This window comes from Lepisosteus platostomus, chromosome 2, assembly GCF_059453375.1.
Source record: "Lepisosteus platostomus isolate fLepPlt1 chromosome 2, fLepPlt1.hap1, whole genome shotgun sequence".
Classification (NCBI taxonomy): domain Eukaryota; kingdom Metazoa; phylum Chordata; class Actinopteri; order Semionotiformes; family Lepisosteidae; genus Lepisosteus; species Lepisosteus platostomus.
Genome location: NC_142612.1, coordinates 63053793 through 63070821, shown reverse-complemented (window position 1 = coordinate 63070821; position 17029 = coordinate 63053793). Strand labels below are relative to the sequence as shown.

Below are 17029 nucleotides of genomic sequence, written 5' to 3'. Positions count from 1 at the left end.
GCTTTGTGAACCCAAAATCATATTGGTGCTTTTTTCCGTAGCTTAGCATTATTAGGGTTAGTGCATTTTTATCTTAGGATCACCAGTCCATCGTACTCACAAACACTAGGACTGCTTAGAGATGCCAGTTAACATAGGCAGCACGTCTCTGGGCTGCGAGAGTAAACAGGATCACCTGGAGTAATCCAACAGGGCAACTAGGAGAAATGCAGACTTCACACGGAATCACCCCAAGCCAGGAGCAAACCCTGGAACCAGGAGCTGCAAGGCAGCAGTGCTAACCACCACGCTACTACGACACACTCATTATATGCTGTTATGGTAATTTAGCATTCGGAAAATATAGGAGATGAAAATGAATCTTCTGAACCCAAAGAACAGTTGCTCTTTAGTCAGTAACATACTTTCATTTAATAAATTTTGAGGTTAGTTTTTCTTCAGTTTAACTAAAATCGCACTGGTAAAAATTGGCTACATTGGTCAGCACAGACAAGATAACAGATGAAAGAAAACAACGTTTCGGCCGTGGAGCCTTCTTCTGCTGTCAGAAGAAGGCTCCACGGCTGAAACGTGGTTTCTTTCTTCTTTTTTCCAGCATGGAATAAACCTATCACTTGTTCCTTTGCAGCCTACGCATGCTGACGCAGCTACCCACCCGAGATAACAGATGGAGAGAAGGGGATGCTGTGACTAGCAGTAGATAAGTCACCTCCAGCTATTTCTGCTGGCCCAAACACTTTAATCATCAGTGTGAAAAGCATAAATTTGATGCTTTTTAAAAAGGCAGTGCATTGTTGTGCTCCACTGTCACCACACTGTCAACTGAAGGTGGTCATTCCACTGCGTTACAAATTGTGAATGTGCTTATCACATTTCAAGGAAAAGCAATTCCTGGTGAGGAAAAGCACATTTTTGTGTTGCTTTTATTTAGAAATATAGTGGATATAGAAAGCCTGCACTCAGGTTTTGCTCTTCTGTGGTGTCAGGTGTGACACGTGATCAACCAATGGTTTCAAGTAACCATAAGAACTGAGACACATTCACTTGGTGTGAAGTGTAGGGTGTAAAATTCAGTATTGGATTGTATACTCTTCTGAGGCAATAACTGCATGGTGTCCGCAAACCTCTGATCTCACCAAACTCGTTTGTTGAAATATTTTAGATACTTTGCTGTAGTAACTCAGAGTCAGTGTTCTGACTTGCAAAATGCGTGCACAACTGGATTTCAACCTGGATCTTCAACCAAGACCTTGGTTGCGTTGGCTGGATGCTTTGGATCATTGTTGAACTGCTCATGGTATAGCACTGGCGAGTAAGTATGGCAGTATTTTCTTCTTTAAAATCAGATTCAATGTTTCTGTAAACTTCAGAATTCATTCTACTGGTGCATTCATTAGTTGTATAATCAATTCTAGCTGCAGCTCTGCCCACCAGCTACTCTTCTATATTATATGCAGTATAGATGAGTTCCTGAGGGTTATGACTCTCAAAAATATAGGAAAAGGAAAAGGGGATATCATGACTAATAGTGAACAAGCCAGAAGCAGCTATTTCTTCTGGTCACTACACGTTAAACCTCAGTTAACCTCCCTGATTTAAGTACCTTTCTGTGGAGAGACAAAATGAGGTTCCACTGAAAACATTCAGACACAGTCCGTGATTTAAAATAAGTTTCAGTATCAATAGTTACATTGACCCCTCAGACACTGAAGGCTGCCCACTCTGTTGCATTAGGAAAATCTATGTGTTTGCAACAGTTGCTACACAGCCCCACCCACCCTTGCAAAAAAGACCCAGCAAGTCTAGATGCTATTATGACCTTTTCTGTGAGGTCACATTCAACAATGAACCTGCCCAAATCTCGCAGGCTTGCTTGCACATGGTCAGGTAATGCCACGTATCGTTCTTGAGCAAGTGACAAAAAACAACTTTGTTTATTCTCTAAAAAGCATTTTTCTTATTGGAACGATTGGCAGTCTCAGGTCACATGACGAGGGTGAAGAATTCCTGCCGCCCTAGTCACATGACAAGAGTGTGAGGATTCCCATTGTAATTAACCCGGAAGTCTCTCACGGTTTCCGTGAGGCTCCGTCCGGCTTTGCGGACTCAAGGAGAGAAAGGTAATGATATGGCTCTTCACTTCACTCTTTGCTAAATCTGTATCGTGTGGACACATTGCCGTCAATCCGTGTGCATCTGCGCTTTAAACATGGAGCTCCGGCACAGAAGCTCTCATTCGGGACACATGCTCACCCAATAAGATATATTTAAAGCAGTATTGATTTATTTGATTTCTCCTTTTTTTGTTTTTCTCGTATGCTTCCAGGGGATTTAAAACACACTTCTCGCCTAGATCAGCAGCCCCCCTTTCCCCCCAAAAAAAGGTTAGGACACCCTCTTTCCCTTGGAACTGGAGCCGAAGAAGCGATTTATAGGTTTGGGGGAAAAAGTGAATAGAAACGGACGAAGTACGGAGACAGAAAAGATCTTTTCTCTGTGAGCCCTTGTTCTGTCCCCTCTCTGCATGTCCTTTATTCACTTTAGGTAAGCAGTCTCTGGGTTTTATTTTCTTCTTTTTTTTCCCTGGGAATAGCTGTTTAAATAGTGGTTTCATTCCGGCAGTAAAACCGTTAAGTCTCTGTTTGGGGGGCTCGGTTCTTTTATGTATTTCGGACCTGTTTTGCTGCTGACGGGTGGGTGAATCGAGTTGCCTTCTGTGTGCATTTTGGACAGAACTGGCATTTCTGGACCGTGTTTTCGCGTAAGCTGTTTGTCGGGAGTTGGCAAACCCGATCTCTTTAAAATTGACTTCTGCAGAAACGTTTTCACAACCGGATTGGCCGTTATGTAGACGCATTTTTTCCCAGTATCCCGGAGACAGTGTAGTTAAAATGTAGCTGGGAGAGCCCGTATTACTTTTTCGCTTGTGAAGCAAGAATATCATTGGGTTGCAGTGCCACAATACTGGAGCCCGACTCGGGGTAGGCCCCAAGCTTTTTAATTATTTATAATGAAAATAAATGGAAATGTCGGGATTTATACTCCGTAATGCTTGGGGTTTATAATGATGCCTCGCCGGCCTGTGTCACGGAATCTCTTCTTGGTGATTATTTGTTAGATTCAAATCGCTGCGTGTTTTTAAACAAGATCACTGTCTTTTGGACTGCGTGCATTCACGCAGATGGGGTTGCTACGCTAGGCCCCCTCGATGGGAGCCCAGGCCCTTCATAGTTCGGTGAAGCTCGGCTGCTTCTTGTAAAATATGGTGGGAAGGGGAGGCAAACCACTGAAGCAGAGGGATTGAGATATAATCTTTGAGTAGTTTGGAGTCGGACCTTATTGTTAAGTTTTGCGCCGGGAGTGAAAAGTCGATTTGCCCCTGTTGAGCGCTGATTGGGAGGACCGACCTACCATATGCTCGGCTGAGAGAGACAGCGTGACTTTAGAGAACCGGCTTCCTCCTACTGCTTGGACACGTACTTTAAACGGGTAGATGAGTCAGTGTTTTCGAAATTTTTTAAGGGATCGGTGTTTTTTTTAAAGGGTGGGTATAAGTTTTAAAAATGCTGCGTTCTCTCCATCGGCCAGTGGGGAAACTGCCTTTCTCGACTTAAAAGGCATTGCTTGTCACTTGAGGTCGAGACATTTTTTGTCCTCTTCTAAAAATAAAATGCTGTGGGAGGATAAGCGAGTTTAATTGGGTTTGTTGTGTTTACTGTTTACAGTTAATGTTCAGGACGCTAAATTGGACTTCAAACTCATAAATAGGTACATCTGGTTGGAAGTTCGAGGCCTTCACAGTTCCTCCAGTCTCCTCGCTTCTGGCGATTTTTTAAAATGTGTCTGGACGTTTTTCAGAAGTCGAAATTAAGTTTTGCCGGTTTCCATGTTATACTAGGTAAAAACGTGTTTTTTTATTTCGTAGACGATTTTTTCCAAAGGGTGGCCTTGATCGCAATGTGCATTGACATTTCTGATGGTGGGAACTTTTTCATTGTTTAATGTACTTTAGGGCTTGGTTGAACCGGTTTTTTCGTTCGGTTGGCGTTACAGGGTGCACGGCCGGGGGTCTGCGTTATCGTGCGTACGCTGCAATGTTTACAGTCGTTTTGAATGACACTCGGTTTGAGAAAAACGGGAACGTGTTAGGACGATACATCTGCTCGGGTATGTGTGTTTATCCTTATTATTAATTTTAGTAGCATTAGGGGGCGAAAAGACGGACACGACTGAGTTGTCATTAAAGTTGTGGCGCATTGCTTTCCCCTTCTCTGTGAAATAGTGACACGTACCGCGTATGGAGAGACCTGTATACGTCTTTCTAAATGGCATTACGATATCGATACGGCTCACAACCACCCTTATCCCCCGAGTTCGAGCCTTGTTTGTTTTTGTGGAGTTGGTTTCGAGAGTGAGACGGGGGAGTTATTTTCTGAAGCGGGCCCTTTTTTCTGAAAGTCGAGTTTTCCATCATGGCTGGCAGAGATGGGGGGGATGACACGTTGAGTGTGCCGAGAGGGAGGCCGGGCACTGCGGGGACCAATCCGGAACTTTTAGACTTCTCATTTTAGGATCTGGACACGATTGCTTAACGGACTCACCTTTACTGACCCTGTTGTTGGACAAAACCGTTTAGGCCTCTGTTATTTTGCAATCGTTTTGCAATCCAAGAGGTAGGTTAGTTGTTTCATTACCGTAAATTCACCGAATTAAGCGAAACGAAATCGCATTTGGCGTATGAAGAGAAGTTTATCAAGGCTGTGGATCCTTACACAGTTTGGGTAGCAGATATAGACATTTCCCGGGGTGTATTTTTGGCGAGTGAAAACGACACGTTGTAACACTGCCGTCCTGGTGAGAGAGAGAGCAGCGTTCAAGGCCTACATAGTAAGGTCGTGAAAAACTCGCGTATTTCAACTTAGTTCGGCATGTGATAGTGATATAAATGGGAAACGGGCCACTTCGACATGTACGGTGTCCCACCCGACTAGGGTGGGAGCCAGGAGGCGTCATTTGATGTGGTTATACGGTCGGTTTATTTAATGTGTGAAGCCTGAGCGGCTCTGAATGACACGGGGTGTGCGTGCGCGCGTTTGGAGACCTGGGCAGAAGCCGGCAGCTCTGCGCGCTCTGAGCAGGAACCACGTGGTGCACCGGGAGCTGAGGCAGAAGGGAGCAGGAGAAGCAGCATGGCGCTGCACAGAATTAACGGCACGCTGTAATGTCGCACCCATTTGAACCCAGCGGGGCCTACGTTAACGTTTAACACCTAGGTTCCCGTCAAAAATAACACCACTTTGACTGCTGCGACTCGCTTTTTTTTTCTACCGGCCTGCCAAGGCGCCCGAGAAGAGTTATTTGCGAAGCATTGTGCTGCCGAACGCTTTGACCATTTTTTAATGCAGAGTAAGTCGATAATGCATCGAGGTGCAATATGCATACGTTGTAAAAAAATGTGCATTTAATCGTTAGACTTTATTTCGGAGATAAACCCCCTGTAGCTGTATGTTGCAGTTTCTCGTAGGTAGGGCATGATTTGTGCATGTTCTGAAGTAGTACTTAAACGCAAAGTACACGTTGAGGAGACTTCGCCGTGTAACCCGAGGAGTACACACAGGTGTTGCTGCAGGAAAAAAAAATGTTCTACCCGAAGTCATTTGACCGACAAGACGTGCATGCAGAGATCTGGAGGAATGTGCATTAGGGCTGGGTTCAAAATGGATGCCACTCAAACCCAGAGCACTAGTCTGTCCCTGTTGTCTTAGCGAGCAAAACATCTTCGTCAAGCTCACGTTTCCAGACATAGTAGTCTGGATGAGAGTGCATCAGTCTATCGATTGTGTGATAAAAAGCGATAGTCGGGATTGTTTATTGAGTTTGGTGGTGTTCGTGGAGATATTAAAGATGATTGAGTACAGAGTTTACCTCCAAGCTGCACTCAGGGTCGTGATCATGCCTCTCCTTTCTCCCTGTCTTCTGTTATTTTAAAATGTAGCTCAAAGCCCTATTGAATTAGTTTAGATTGCCATTTCATTCGTGAGCGTTTACCCTTTCTGACCACACTTAATAGTAATAAACACTTTTGATGCATGTATAAGAATTTGAAATCTGGTCTTAACCATTACTAGAAGTGTTACATAATTAAAGACTTATCCACAGGCTTTAAAAAGTTTCCAGACTTAGTTCTTGCATGGCCATGGTGTCTTCTGGGTCTCGTTTTCCCCATGTTCACGCAGAAATGATTAGGTTAACAAGCTTCACAATGGCAACAACCATGTTCTCAGGTAATTTACAGATAACTGCCTCTAATGATGCAAATGTTGTGTGTAATCAATTGTTCCGTATATTAAGGCAATGCCATAAATGGGATTTAGAAAATAATCAGGTTAATTGATTGGCCACGCGGTGTAGGGCAAGACCCAGAAGACGAGGCACTGCGGGATCAGTGTGTGAGTCCCCTGTTTTAAAGCTTGAGTTCAATCAGGACTGAGTGGTCGTGATCCACTAGGGCCAGTATGTCTGCATGCTCTCATTCCAGCTCGACTCTTCATGACTCAGCAGGTGAGTTTGGGTTTAATGGGACCAGCATAACAGCCTCTTCTCTTCTTTGGTTCCATGGCTTTGAACAGACCATGAGAACCTGCAAAAACACTGGCCCCCCACTCCCAAGTTAAATAATGAGCATTCTTTGTTTTGTCATTTGTGGGAATGGCCTCAGCCTCAAAGCTGAGACGTGTCCGTTGATAATGATTTAGAAATGCGGGGAGCTGCTGGTGTCTGCCCATTTCAAGGCATGAAGCAGGCAGAGACAGTACATTGTGTTCCCTGTGGGGTGGGGCTGCAAATGCTAGACTTCTGTCACATTTGTAAGCTTTAGCTAAGGAATATAAAATCAAACAAGTCAGTCTGGTTTATTAGATGAAACTTTGCCAGTCATTTTTAAATGAGTGTAATATTGAGGAATTTCAATAATTTTTAATGCATGTGTTTTAATACTGTTCCCATGCAGAACAAAAAAAACATAGGGAATGTTCTGTTTGCTTTACATAGTTAGGGGGTGGGGCATCTAAAGTAAAATATTTACTTTAAAATTGATTTTAAAGTAAAATCTGAAAGATGGGTAGAATGGCTTTCACTCCATTGCTGTATTTGTTTTAGAGTTCATACATGTTACAGAGAAGAACTGGAACACAAGTAAATGAGTATCTAACGGTGAATGTGACCTGTATGTTCCATATGACGGCTGCATGTACACCTGTCTTGAATGCAGCAGCCAGCCCAACGCCCCTGGTATCCATGTGCTTATCGTCACTGACAGACAGGTGTAGCAGATGGCAGATTCTGATAGCATCACATGTAAGAGGCTTACAACTCCAGATTCCTGGCAGGAACTTCATTGTGTGAGGGGATGACCATGGAAACCACTCCAGGCTGGCTTTGAGGGGATGGGGGATGAGGTCTGTGGGGGAAGGTTGCTTAGCTTTCCACTTTGTCCTTATCCAAGGCGACTAGCATGTGTTGAGGAAAAAAAATAGTACTGGCAGGTGCCATATAAAATAATGAAAAATAGAAGCATAAAAGTGTATTGTAATGTTTGAAACAAGGTGCTTGTTTCTTGTTCTAATACTGGTTAATAATAATAATTGCTTGCACTTATATAGTGCTTTTCTGGACACTCCACTCAAAGAGCTTTACAGGTAATGGGGATCCCCTCCACCACTACCAATGTGCAGCATCCACCTGGATGATGCCACGGCAGCCATAGTGCGCCAGAATGCTCACCACGCATCAGCTATCGGTGGGGAGGAGAGCGGAGTAATGAAGCCAGTTTATAATGGGGATTATTAGGAGGCCATGATTGGTAAAGGCTAATGGGAAATTTGGCCATGATGCTGGGACTACACCCCTACTCTTTTTGAGAAATACACTGGGATTTTAAATGACCACAGAGTCTGGACCTCGGTTTTACATCTCATCCGATGGACGGTACTTTTTTACGGTATAGTGTCCCCATCACTATACCGGGTCATTAGGACCCGAACTGATCACAGGGTGAGCACCCCCTGCTTATTCTTGTCCATATAACATATTATATATATATATTGGTGATACCCAAGCCACAGGCCAGCTGGCTTAGGCTTTTGAAGATGAGAGATTTGCTTTCAGAACCCACTGACAGATCTTTCAGATGCAGGGGATTTTTCTTTCGTATTTCTTAAGATACCTTGTTTTTCGGGGGATCTGAGCTCTTCAGTGGCAGTGTTCAGTTGCACACAACTGACTGACGCAGTTGCACTTCCACTCCCATTGAGCTTGTTGTCATCCTCCTTAAAGAACTGAGCTTGAAATAGAGGTATAGAAACTCAGGTGCCAGAGCCATCTTGGCAAGACTGTGAACAGTCAGGGAGATGTCTTGTCATTCTCATATTGCCCACTGGAAATGGAGTGTTTTCTAAAAGCAAGAAATATTTAGCTATCTCTGTATGGGAGAAGCTGAAATTGTCAAATTTGTTTCACACTAAAAGCAAGATTCAAATCAACCATATCAAACTTCCTTTGTAATTTCTAGTTTGAAGATATGCAGCTTGGGACAGGACTGCGGTGTAGTGCGGGCGAAGAGGGTGGAATGCCATCAGAGAGGGGTGGGAACAGTACAGTCACGCAATACCTGCAAAAAGCCGTGTCATTAACTTTCAGGGCTAAAACTTCCAAAGAATGCCTTGACCAAACCATCCTCCTGCATTGCCACATTCATTGAGCAATTGAAGCCCAGAAAGCGTTTGTGGTTTTCCGGGTTTCTTGATGGTGTGATATTTCATTAGAAACTGCACAGTGTCCTGATTGATTAAAATAAGCCAGCCACCAGTTTTCAGTCCCTGACCCAGGTGTTAATTTTATTTATATGTATTTAAACCAGAAAGTGCCTTTCATTTGAATTAAGGTCTTCAGTTTTTGCGGGAGTGTTTGCTGCCTCAGTGTTAGTAGAAAAAATGATTTGCCATTCTGCTTGCACTGCAGCCCACAGGAGAAACACAAAAGAGGGGTTGTCCTCTTGTGTCCTGTGCGACGCAGGCTGTGCTGTCCCCCAGACTGTCACTGCAACACTTCGAGCACATGCACTCCCAGCCAGCAGGGGCGCCAGCTCAGCAGCGTAGAGAGAGCTGCATGGTGTGGCTTGCTTATCCCCAGTGGGTGTTCTGGCAGGGGGGTTGGAATAACCTGGAGCGGGTGAGAGGAGCAGCTGTGAGGCCCTGTATTGATTTAAGGAGCACTCTCTCCGGTTGGCGGGTGATTAAACTGATCCACCTGCTGAGAGAGAGAACGGGGAAGAATTCATTTTCTGGTTCTGTTTGTTGAGCACACTTTTAACAGCTTCTTGTGATAAAACTGTAATTTGATCAAATTGGCATGTTTGTTGACCTAATTGGATACACAAGGATGCAGGACCTCCCTGACTGATTACCGAACCTAGCCATGCCAACTGTTTCTCTTAATTTCGGGCACACAGGTGGATTAAGTCGGGGGTTTTAAAATACTTTCTTTGGATATTTCACAAATTTCAACCGTTACTGTGATTTCCTTGTGTTTGGAGTGCCGCGTCTGTGTGAGGAACAGAAATCCTTTGGCTGCATGCTTTCATGGATCTGAAGTTTTCCCACCACATGTTGATGACATGGACTGCTCAATCCCTTAGCAGCATTTTCCTGAAATATTTTGGAAATATTTCTGCCCACTCCCTGCACATGAAGCACTGGAGTGGTGTGGTTGGAGTCCTGTGTCGCAGGGCGATGCACAGCGTATTGGCATCTGTATGTACGTGCGTGTTGAGCATGTGTAATGTGTGAATGTGGTCTGCTCAAATGTCTTCCTCCCCTGGAGCTGGTGGGTGTGGATTCTGTTCTCGCATGTCTAGCTCCCTCCCCCCGCTCCCTTCTTTCTTTCCGCCTCCTTTCCCCCCATCCCTCTCTCTCCCTCTCTCTCTCTCTGTGAGTCTGCAGTGCAGCACTGAGCCTGCGATCAGATATCGGCAGCTTCCACGTGTGCTGTCCTGCTCTCCCCCAGCATCCTGAGCGAGAGGGGAGGGCTGCCTGCCTGCCTGCCTGTCTGTGCGCTCCTGCAAGGCCCCCCACTCCTGATCACTGTACTGTACTACCGTAGGGCCTGGCCATGTTTGGGCAATGCCCCCAGCCAGAAAGGGCATGGGAATCTCCTCGGGTTCTTCCAGGGCAGGGCGTGCCCCTGTCCGGCACCCTCACCATGCCTCTGTCGGTCTGCAGAAGCCTGCCAGGCCTGCACTGAAAGGGGTTTGGAAGTGATCGTTAGGGTAAGGGCTCGACTGTGTTTCTTTAAAAAGAAAGCGAGGCTTGTGTATGTTGGTGTGTGCGTGTGTTGGGGGGTGGGGGTGTATGTGGCTGTCTTTGCTCATTTGTGCCTGTGTCTCGCAGACAGAAGTGGCTCTCGGAAGCAACGGAAGCCATCAGAAAATAATGAAAAATTACGGCTCTTGTAGGCAGTGCAGTAGAGGGTGGGGTGTGTCAGCACAGCAGAGTGGCTTGGTATGAAGGATGTTTTCTGTGGAGCTCTGCTGAAATGAAAAGGGGCTGAGGACACAGATTGCAGACTAAGGACTGGGTGTATTTTTTTGCATTGTTTTGACAAGCTGTCATGCGTTCAGGTGATTGTGACACTGTTTGTGGCTTGTGTTTTCAGTAGTGATGTGCTTTGCATGCTAGTCATAGTTGCAAGTTGTGTATCCCTAAGTAGAGCCTAGCAGATCTCCGATTGTTCTTTTTTCCTGTTAGTTCACACTTTAAAATATACATGTAGGGGAGCCGTTCTGCCAGTGCTGTGTATTTGGCATGCTGTCTCAGCCCTGCTGTGATGTTGTAGAGGACGGTTTGCTGTCAGGGAGCAGTTTTTCTTTACTGACAGGGAATCGGTGTTGTCTGAGAGGCTGTGGGTTGCAGTGCCTGCTGTGTGCTGTCAACATGCTGAGCTCTGCAAGCTGCAGTCTGTTCCTGTGCAGGGCACTTGGTCGTTCCAAGGCCTGAAATTCTTTCTGCAAGGTGGCCTGTTCCGGTTCTGATAGTTGCTATCTTGTGTTTAGTGGTGTGCAGGTATTTGTGGGGAGTTTGTTCTCATTGTGTGGCAGGGTACATGTCAATTTGTGTGTGTGTAGGTTGTCTGTAGATATTGTTGGGGGAAGGCAGCTAGTGGTGTACATTTGGTTCAGCATCAACATTAGGAGCAGCCTGGACAAAATGTGCAGATGAGGCAGCTGTTTGGAACTACTCCTCTCTTCCCTCCCCCTCTGTCCGTTAGCAGTCCCTGTGAATGGGCAGTGTGGTGAGCAGGCAGATGTGGTCCCTCCCCCAGCCCCTGCTGTGCCCACTCAGCACAAACTTTCTCTCTGGGCTTCTGCCTCCCAGCCTCGCGACATACAACTGCAACGCCTTTAAAAGGCGCAGGCTGCCTGGTTTCTCCATCTCTTCCTCCCCCAGTTTTCCCTAGGCATTTACAGTCCAGCAGAACCTCACTTTCAACAGGTCGATAAGGGGTCAGTGCAGTGAGTTAAGGAGCAGGATGTGCTGGCTGGCTTTGTCTCGTTTGTAACCTTCAGTTCTGAGTGCTTAACAGAGGAAAGGGAGTCTGAAATAGCTTTTAAGCAGAGAATTGATGTGGTATACTGCTGTACAGATGCTGCCTTTTAAAAAGTAGCATTAACAGTGACATATCTGGGTGTGCAGCCATTTGTGATTGTCAGCAGCTTAGTTTGCAACAGTAGGATCTTAAAGGAGATTCCACTGGAAATGGAGCAGTTCCCAGTTTGGAGCCAAGCTTTGCAGTTCTACCTGTTTGTACTGCTCCTCTCCCTAGGTAAGTGTGTGGTGACCTGTGACTCAGTTGTAGAGATAATCTTCTGCAGAAAATGTTGTTGCAGTGAAGGGGGTGCATACATATCTGCTGTGTGCCTATGGTGCTGCCACAGCTGGCTGTATATTTACATAAGGTGTTTATGCATTAACCTAGATACGTTTCACTCTTCCCCTTTCCTTCTGTATGCAGGAGTTAATGCTTTCTACATGTTGTCTTTTTACCTTGGAAGACTTATCATGACTCAGTCTAATAAATCGTCCACTCTAATAAGCCAGTGCTTTGAAGTTCTGATGAGAATAATTTTATTAATAAGAGCTGCACATAATGCACTTGCTTGTCCCCGTTTGGGATATGTCCCAAAGATGTGTTGCAGTGACACTGTGGCATGTGACTGGGAGACTGCAGCACTGTTTACTCCAGCCTCTACTGGAGACTGTTCCTCTCGGACCTTAGTGCTCAGCTCTGTCCTTCACAGCAGCACCTCACTGAATCATATGCGGCTGACTCATGGCTATCATGTGGACTTTGGGTTGTTTTGTGCTTGTTGTAGCTTTAGGTGAGGAGTCCCCTGATCTAGTTGCTGGGGAGGATGCTGCTCTTTCATAAACAGATCAATATAGATTAGACTCCTTAATCCCCCACCCCTCCCCGCCTGAGCTGTGTGATAATCAGAGCTTGATTACAATTATCAGACTTACCTCCTTTGTCCAGTTCCCTGTCCAAAAGCCTGAAGTATGTAGTGTTTATTGAATTATTGAAAGGCTCAGTCAGCGAGATACAAGTAGAAATCTATCTTTGATTAGGTCAGCTTCTTTTATTCTGTAGGAAATTTAGACCTATAGAGAATGAAAAGGATAGGAGGAGTCATTTTAAAGGAAGCCATCTGCTAGGGTAATACAGTGCTGGGTCATTCTGTGACCTCTGATTGTTTGCAGTCCCAGTTAGTGCAGCTGAGGTCCTCCTTGTTCTGTGGCCATATGAAACCTGGCTTTTGTAGTCAGTGTTAATCCCATGAGAGATGGGACAAACTGCCCAGTCATGTTAAGTGTGCTGAATCACTAAGGTCATTCAAGAAGACTCTACAGGGTTCTGGAATCAATACACTACTGACATGTGGATGAGCATAATGGACCAAATGTCTGCCTCTCATTTTTCAACCTGAAGATTAATTGATAGAGGGTGTTTGGTGGAGTTGTTGGGTTTCACCAGAGGTTTTGGTGTTGCAGACACCATCTCTGCTTAGAGCATCTGAACTGACTCTGATCAAGTCATGGGGATTGTCCAGTTAAGATAAAGAAATGTACTCTAAAGGTCACTCCTGTTTCCTGTCTGTGTATCGTCTTGCTCAGGCATGCTATAATTTAGGGTTTGAGTTAGGAGAGGCTGAAATATGTCAAGTCTGTATGCTGTGCATGTAGAGTGAATATGCTCATCCTTATTTTCTGAATAACCCTCTGGAAGCTGTTGGTAATTTAAGTGCCTAAAAGTTCCTAGTTCTTGATCTGTTGGTGCTTGCTTATTTTTCAGCAGGCATCAATAACAGTTCTACTTTTCTTGCACTTCACGAAATTCTCATGTTCTTGATCATGTTAAAATGTGTGAAGGCTTTAAAGCCCATTAAAAGTAGGTCTGCTAGGGCCAGACTGGATGGGGAGTTTTGAAAGTAAGTATGAGTGTAGACCTGTCGAGATATGCTACCAACATCTAAGAATCTTTGCTGGTCTAGGGATGGGCAAAAATTGGGTGTACTTATTTCAGAAGCCTTTTCTCATGAAAGCATGAAACATTTTGTGGCTTACCTCGGAATTCCTGGGAATCCTGTTAGAATGCCTCTTAGGAAATGGACACTTCTGATCATGGATTTCAGGCCATTGTGGGTGCAGAGGTTTCCTGCACCCCTGGATGATTGGGAGTTGGTTCTCCTGGCCTTCTGCCCAGGGTGAACTGGCAGCTGTGTAGCCTGAGTGTAGGACAGCTCTGATGGGGGGGGGGGAGGGGGCGACACTGCTTTCCTTCAGAGTGTGATTATACAGATAGTTATTCCCTGCAGTGTTTTCTGTAATCACTTTCCTTGACAGAATTGGTAGCTAGTTTTCTGATTCATATTTTGTTAATTCTTTCTCAGAGTAAGTCTACAGACAAAATAAAAGTAAGAAAACTTAATCGTAACAGTATGAATATCAGGTTTCTTTAGCAGTCTTGCCCCTTGAGTGGCTTTGACGGACACTTCCGGTCGGCAGCAGTAGCCTAGTGTGGATTCAGCTTTGCAGTTGTACAGATGCCGCTTGTCATGATGTGATGTTCCCCTAAATTATCGCGTGGAGAATCAAATCCCCGCACCGCAGAGAGCAATCATGCTTGGCATGTCGGGTGGATCGTGTCTGCCGAGCATGTCTGTTCTCTATGGTGCATTAGAGAAGATTGTGGGAGGGTGCCCTCCTGATATTGCAGCCTCTCTGTGAGTTGCTTTGTAGGGACTGGGGGCATGACCCCCATGAGAGACTACAGTAGTCTAAATGCTGTAGGCAGGTTTTGTTGCGTCTTCCCATGGGTAGTTGGGACTTGGAGTTGGATTTTACATTCTGTTGGCTGCCCTTGCCTAGCATAGCGAGGGATAGTTTTCAAATGAGCGCTAGAGCTGCAATGTCCTCTTTTGGAACAAAAGTGGCTTGTGTCCTGCTCAGTGGATGTGTGATTAAACACTGTCGGGATGAGGCTCCAGCTGGAGGAAAAGGAGCTCACCTGAGGGAGTGAGATGATGTTCTAGCTGCCCCTGTCAACGCCGAAAAAGGTATTCCATGATGTCCTGCAGCGATACCCAAAAATGAAATCTTAAGATGCGCTAGTGCTTAATCCTGAAACATCTCGTGCTTTTTCACCCTGGTTTTTGAAAATGGAAACCCTGGTAATGTTACAAAGTCAGCAGGAAAAACTTTATCTCATTATAGCAAGTTTTAAATTGGTGTCTGGAAAGACTTGCAGGATGCTTTTTATTGCTGTACTGTTTCCTCACAAGGAAAACATTTGGGAACTGTTGTGGTTTTCAACTTAAGTAGGATTCTAGTGTTTCAAGTTGTTCTTTTAAAATGTTTTGTAAGGAGGAGTGTTTACTTTTTTTTTTGCTGTTTTGAGCTTCAAAGCAGCATGATGACAGACTTCAGAAATGTCTTTCTGTCCTGCCAGCCTCATCTAAACGGTCTCATGCAAACAGCTTCAGTTTCAAATTTGTGCTGTCAAAGGGTGACACAGAGGCATGAAGCAACAAATACCATTTCTAAAAAAAATCACAATTTAAATTATTTAGGTTTTGCAGGGGACTTCTCCTGGTTTATTAGTCCTAATACTTCGCCCTTGACAGCATAGCTCGTTTTAGAGACCGCTCCCTGCAGGAAGCAACATAATTAATCTTTTCCAAGATGTGATTGGATTTCAGTTAGGTCCTGGGCATTTGATCACACAATAGTTAGGGAGCTATTCATGTGAAGGACAGTGTTGGCCAGTGGTGGACTGGAGTACTGGACAGATGTAGAGTACTTGAGGAAGACAGGTGTGTGGCAATTCAAGAGCAAGATCTAGCTCATAGGAAAAAAACAGAAGAAAGGGAGGTAGATGTTGGCATTATCTGTGTCCACACTCGTGACTCCACCCAGACCCTCCTCTCTCAGTTCTAATCTAGCCTGTGACAGTGTTTTAGCAGCTCTGTTAGCCACAGAACAGCTGGGGAATTTGGGGTGGTGTGTGATAGAGATTTATACTTTTTTGTCTGTATGCAACTAGTTTTCCTTCAGACAGATCTGTAGAGGTGACTGAGTTCTATTCCCAAAGGTTTAGATTCCAGTTTTCTCTCCAAGAGCTCTTGATTTCTACAAGCTGCCTTTAAAAGGAAGCAGGACAGCCTTTACATACCTAGTTGTATCTGTCACAGACGAGACGCTGTATATGTGAAGGGCGGGTTATATCTTCTGAACCACTGGTTGCTGGGCGGACTTTGGATTATTTTCTTCTCAAAGGGTGCTGTTAGGCTTCAGTACAGTGTGATGGGGGGGTCAGAGGCACAGTGCTAATTCCCATTAACATGAAATTGAAGCCTTTTAGTCTTTAACAATGGAAAGAGCATGCAGGTGCAGCGATACAGTCGAGAGACTTGTTGTCTCTGTTGACCTGCTGTCCTGAGGTGGTCAGATCTTCAGAGTTTTCTCCAGTGAAGTCTATCTGAAGGGCAGCAAGAGGCTGAATTTCAGTTTGTTACATTGTTCAGCTGTTCCTGTGTACACTTATATTCAGCTTGGTTTTAGTTGGATTAGGTCAAGTCAGAATTTCACACCATTAAATGGATGTTGTGAAGAGCCCAATTAAGCATTTGACCATCTATTGAGCAGGCATTCTGCTGTATAAGCTGTATGTAGTGTCCTCTGCTGGGAAAGTTAAATTGATTTTTGTATAAAGGAGAACCTGATACGGCAATTTCCGTAAAGACTTTTCAGTGAAATAGTTTCACAGTACAGAAATTCTTAAACCACGCAGCTTTGTAAAAGCAATGCCTTAGCAACTTATTTCTGCTGTGTACTTCTTAAAGGGTCATTACGCCAACATTGTATTGATGTATTACTGCAGCTGCTTCAGTTTCAATGAAAGAAACCATCGCCCTTCTTAGGCTGTGTTTATACCCCCTCTCCTTTCTCTTGTGGCTGCAGTGGGAGTGGGGGTTGCACTATGCTGGCAGTTGTGTGTGGGCCCTGGGGTGGTGTGCTCGTGCTCATTGGCATGCTTTTCTGGGCAGTGGTTTCCCTCAGATGCTAAACCTTTTTTTTCTGAATGAAAGCCCCTAAATAGCAGTTGCTGAAAAGCCTTAGCGTACAGTAGAGTCTTAAAAGTTGCCTTTGTTTGTTGTGGGGGAGGGTAAATGCTTGTGCCTTGGGGATGGGGCTGGAGGCCGTTAAGCTCATTCACCTCCGTTCAGTGGATTTTCCAAGCAGATTTTCCCAGCGGCAGACTCATCCTGCATGTGTATTTGTTGGGTGGAGCTGCAGTGTGTTTCAGGGATGGGTTGAAGTGTTTCCATGTAATTTATGGCCAACAGCAGGGGAACTACATAGAGGTACACGAGTTCAGCCTGCAGGTGTCATCCCTGTGTAGCCTGAGGGAGTATATT

The 17029-nt window shown here is 45.0% G+C and overlaps 1 protein-coding gene across 10 annotated transcripts in view; it reads left to right on the top strand.

Annotated features, from left to right (window-relative positions):
- The first annotated feature begins 1965 nt into the window (after positions 1 to 1965).
- The window catches only part of eif4g1a (eukaryotic translation initiation factor 4 gamma, 1a), a 55781-nt gene continuing 40717 nt past the window's right edge, over positions 1966 to 17029 (top strand). For 6 of the 10 annotated variants that reach the window (XM_088612210.1, XM_088612289.1, XM_088612258.1 and 3 more), the window contains exon 1: positions 2127 to 2544. The gene's annotated coding sequence lies outside the window, so the exon portion shown is untranslated. The other 4 variants (XM_088612182.1, XM_088612219.1, XM_088612192.1 and 1 more) reach the window with 4 other exon arrangements.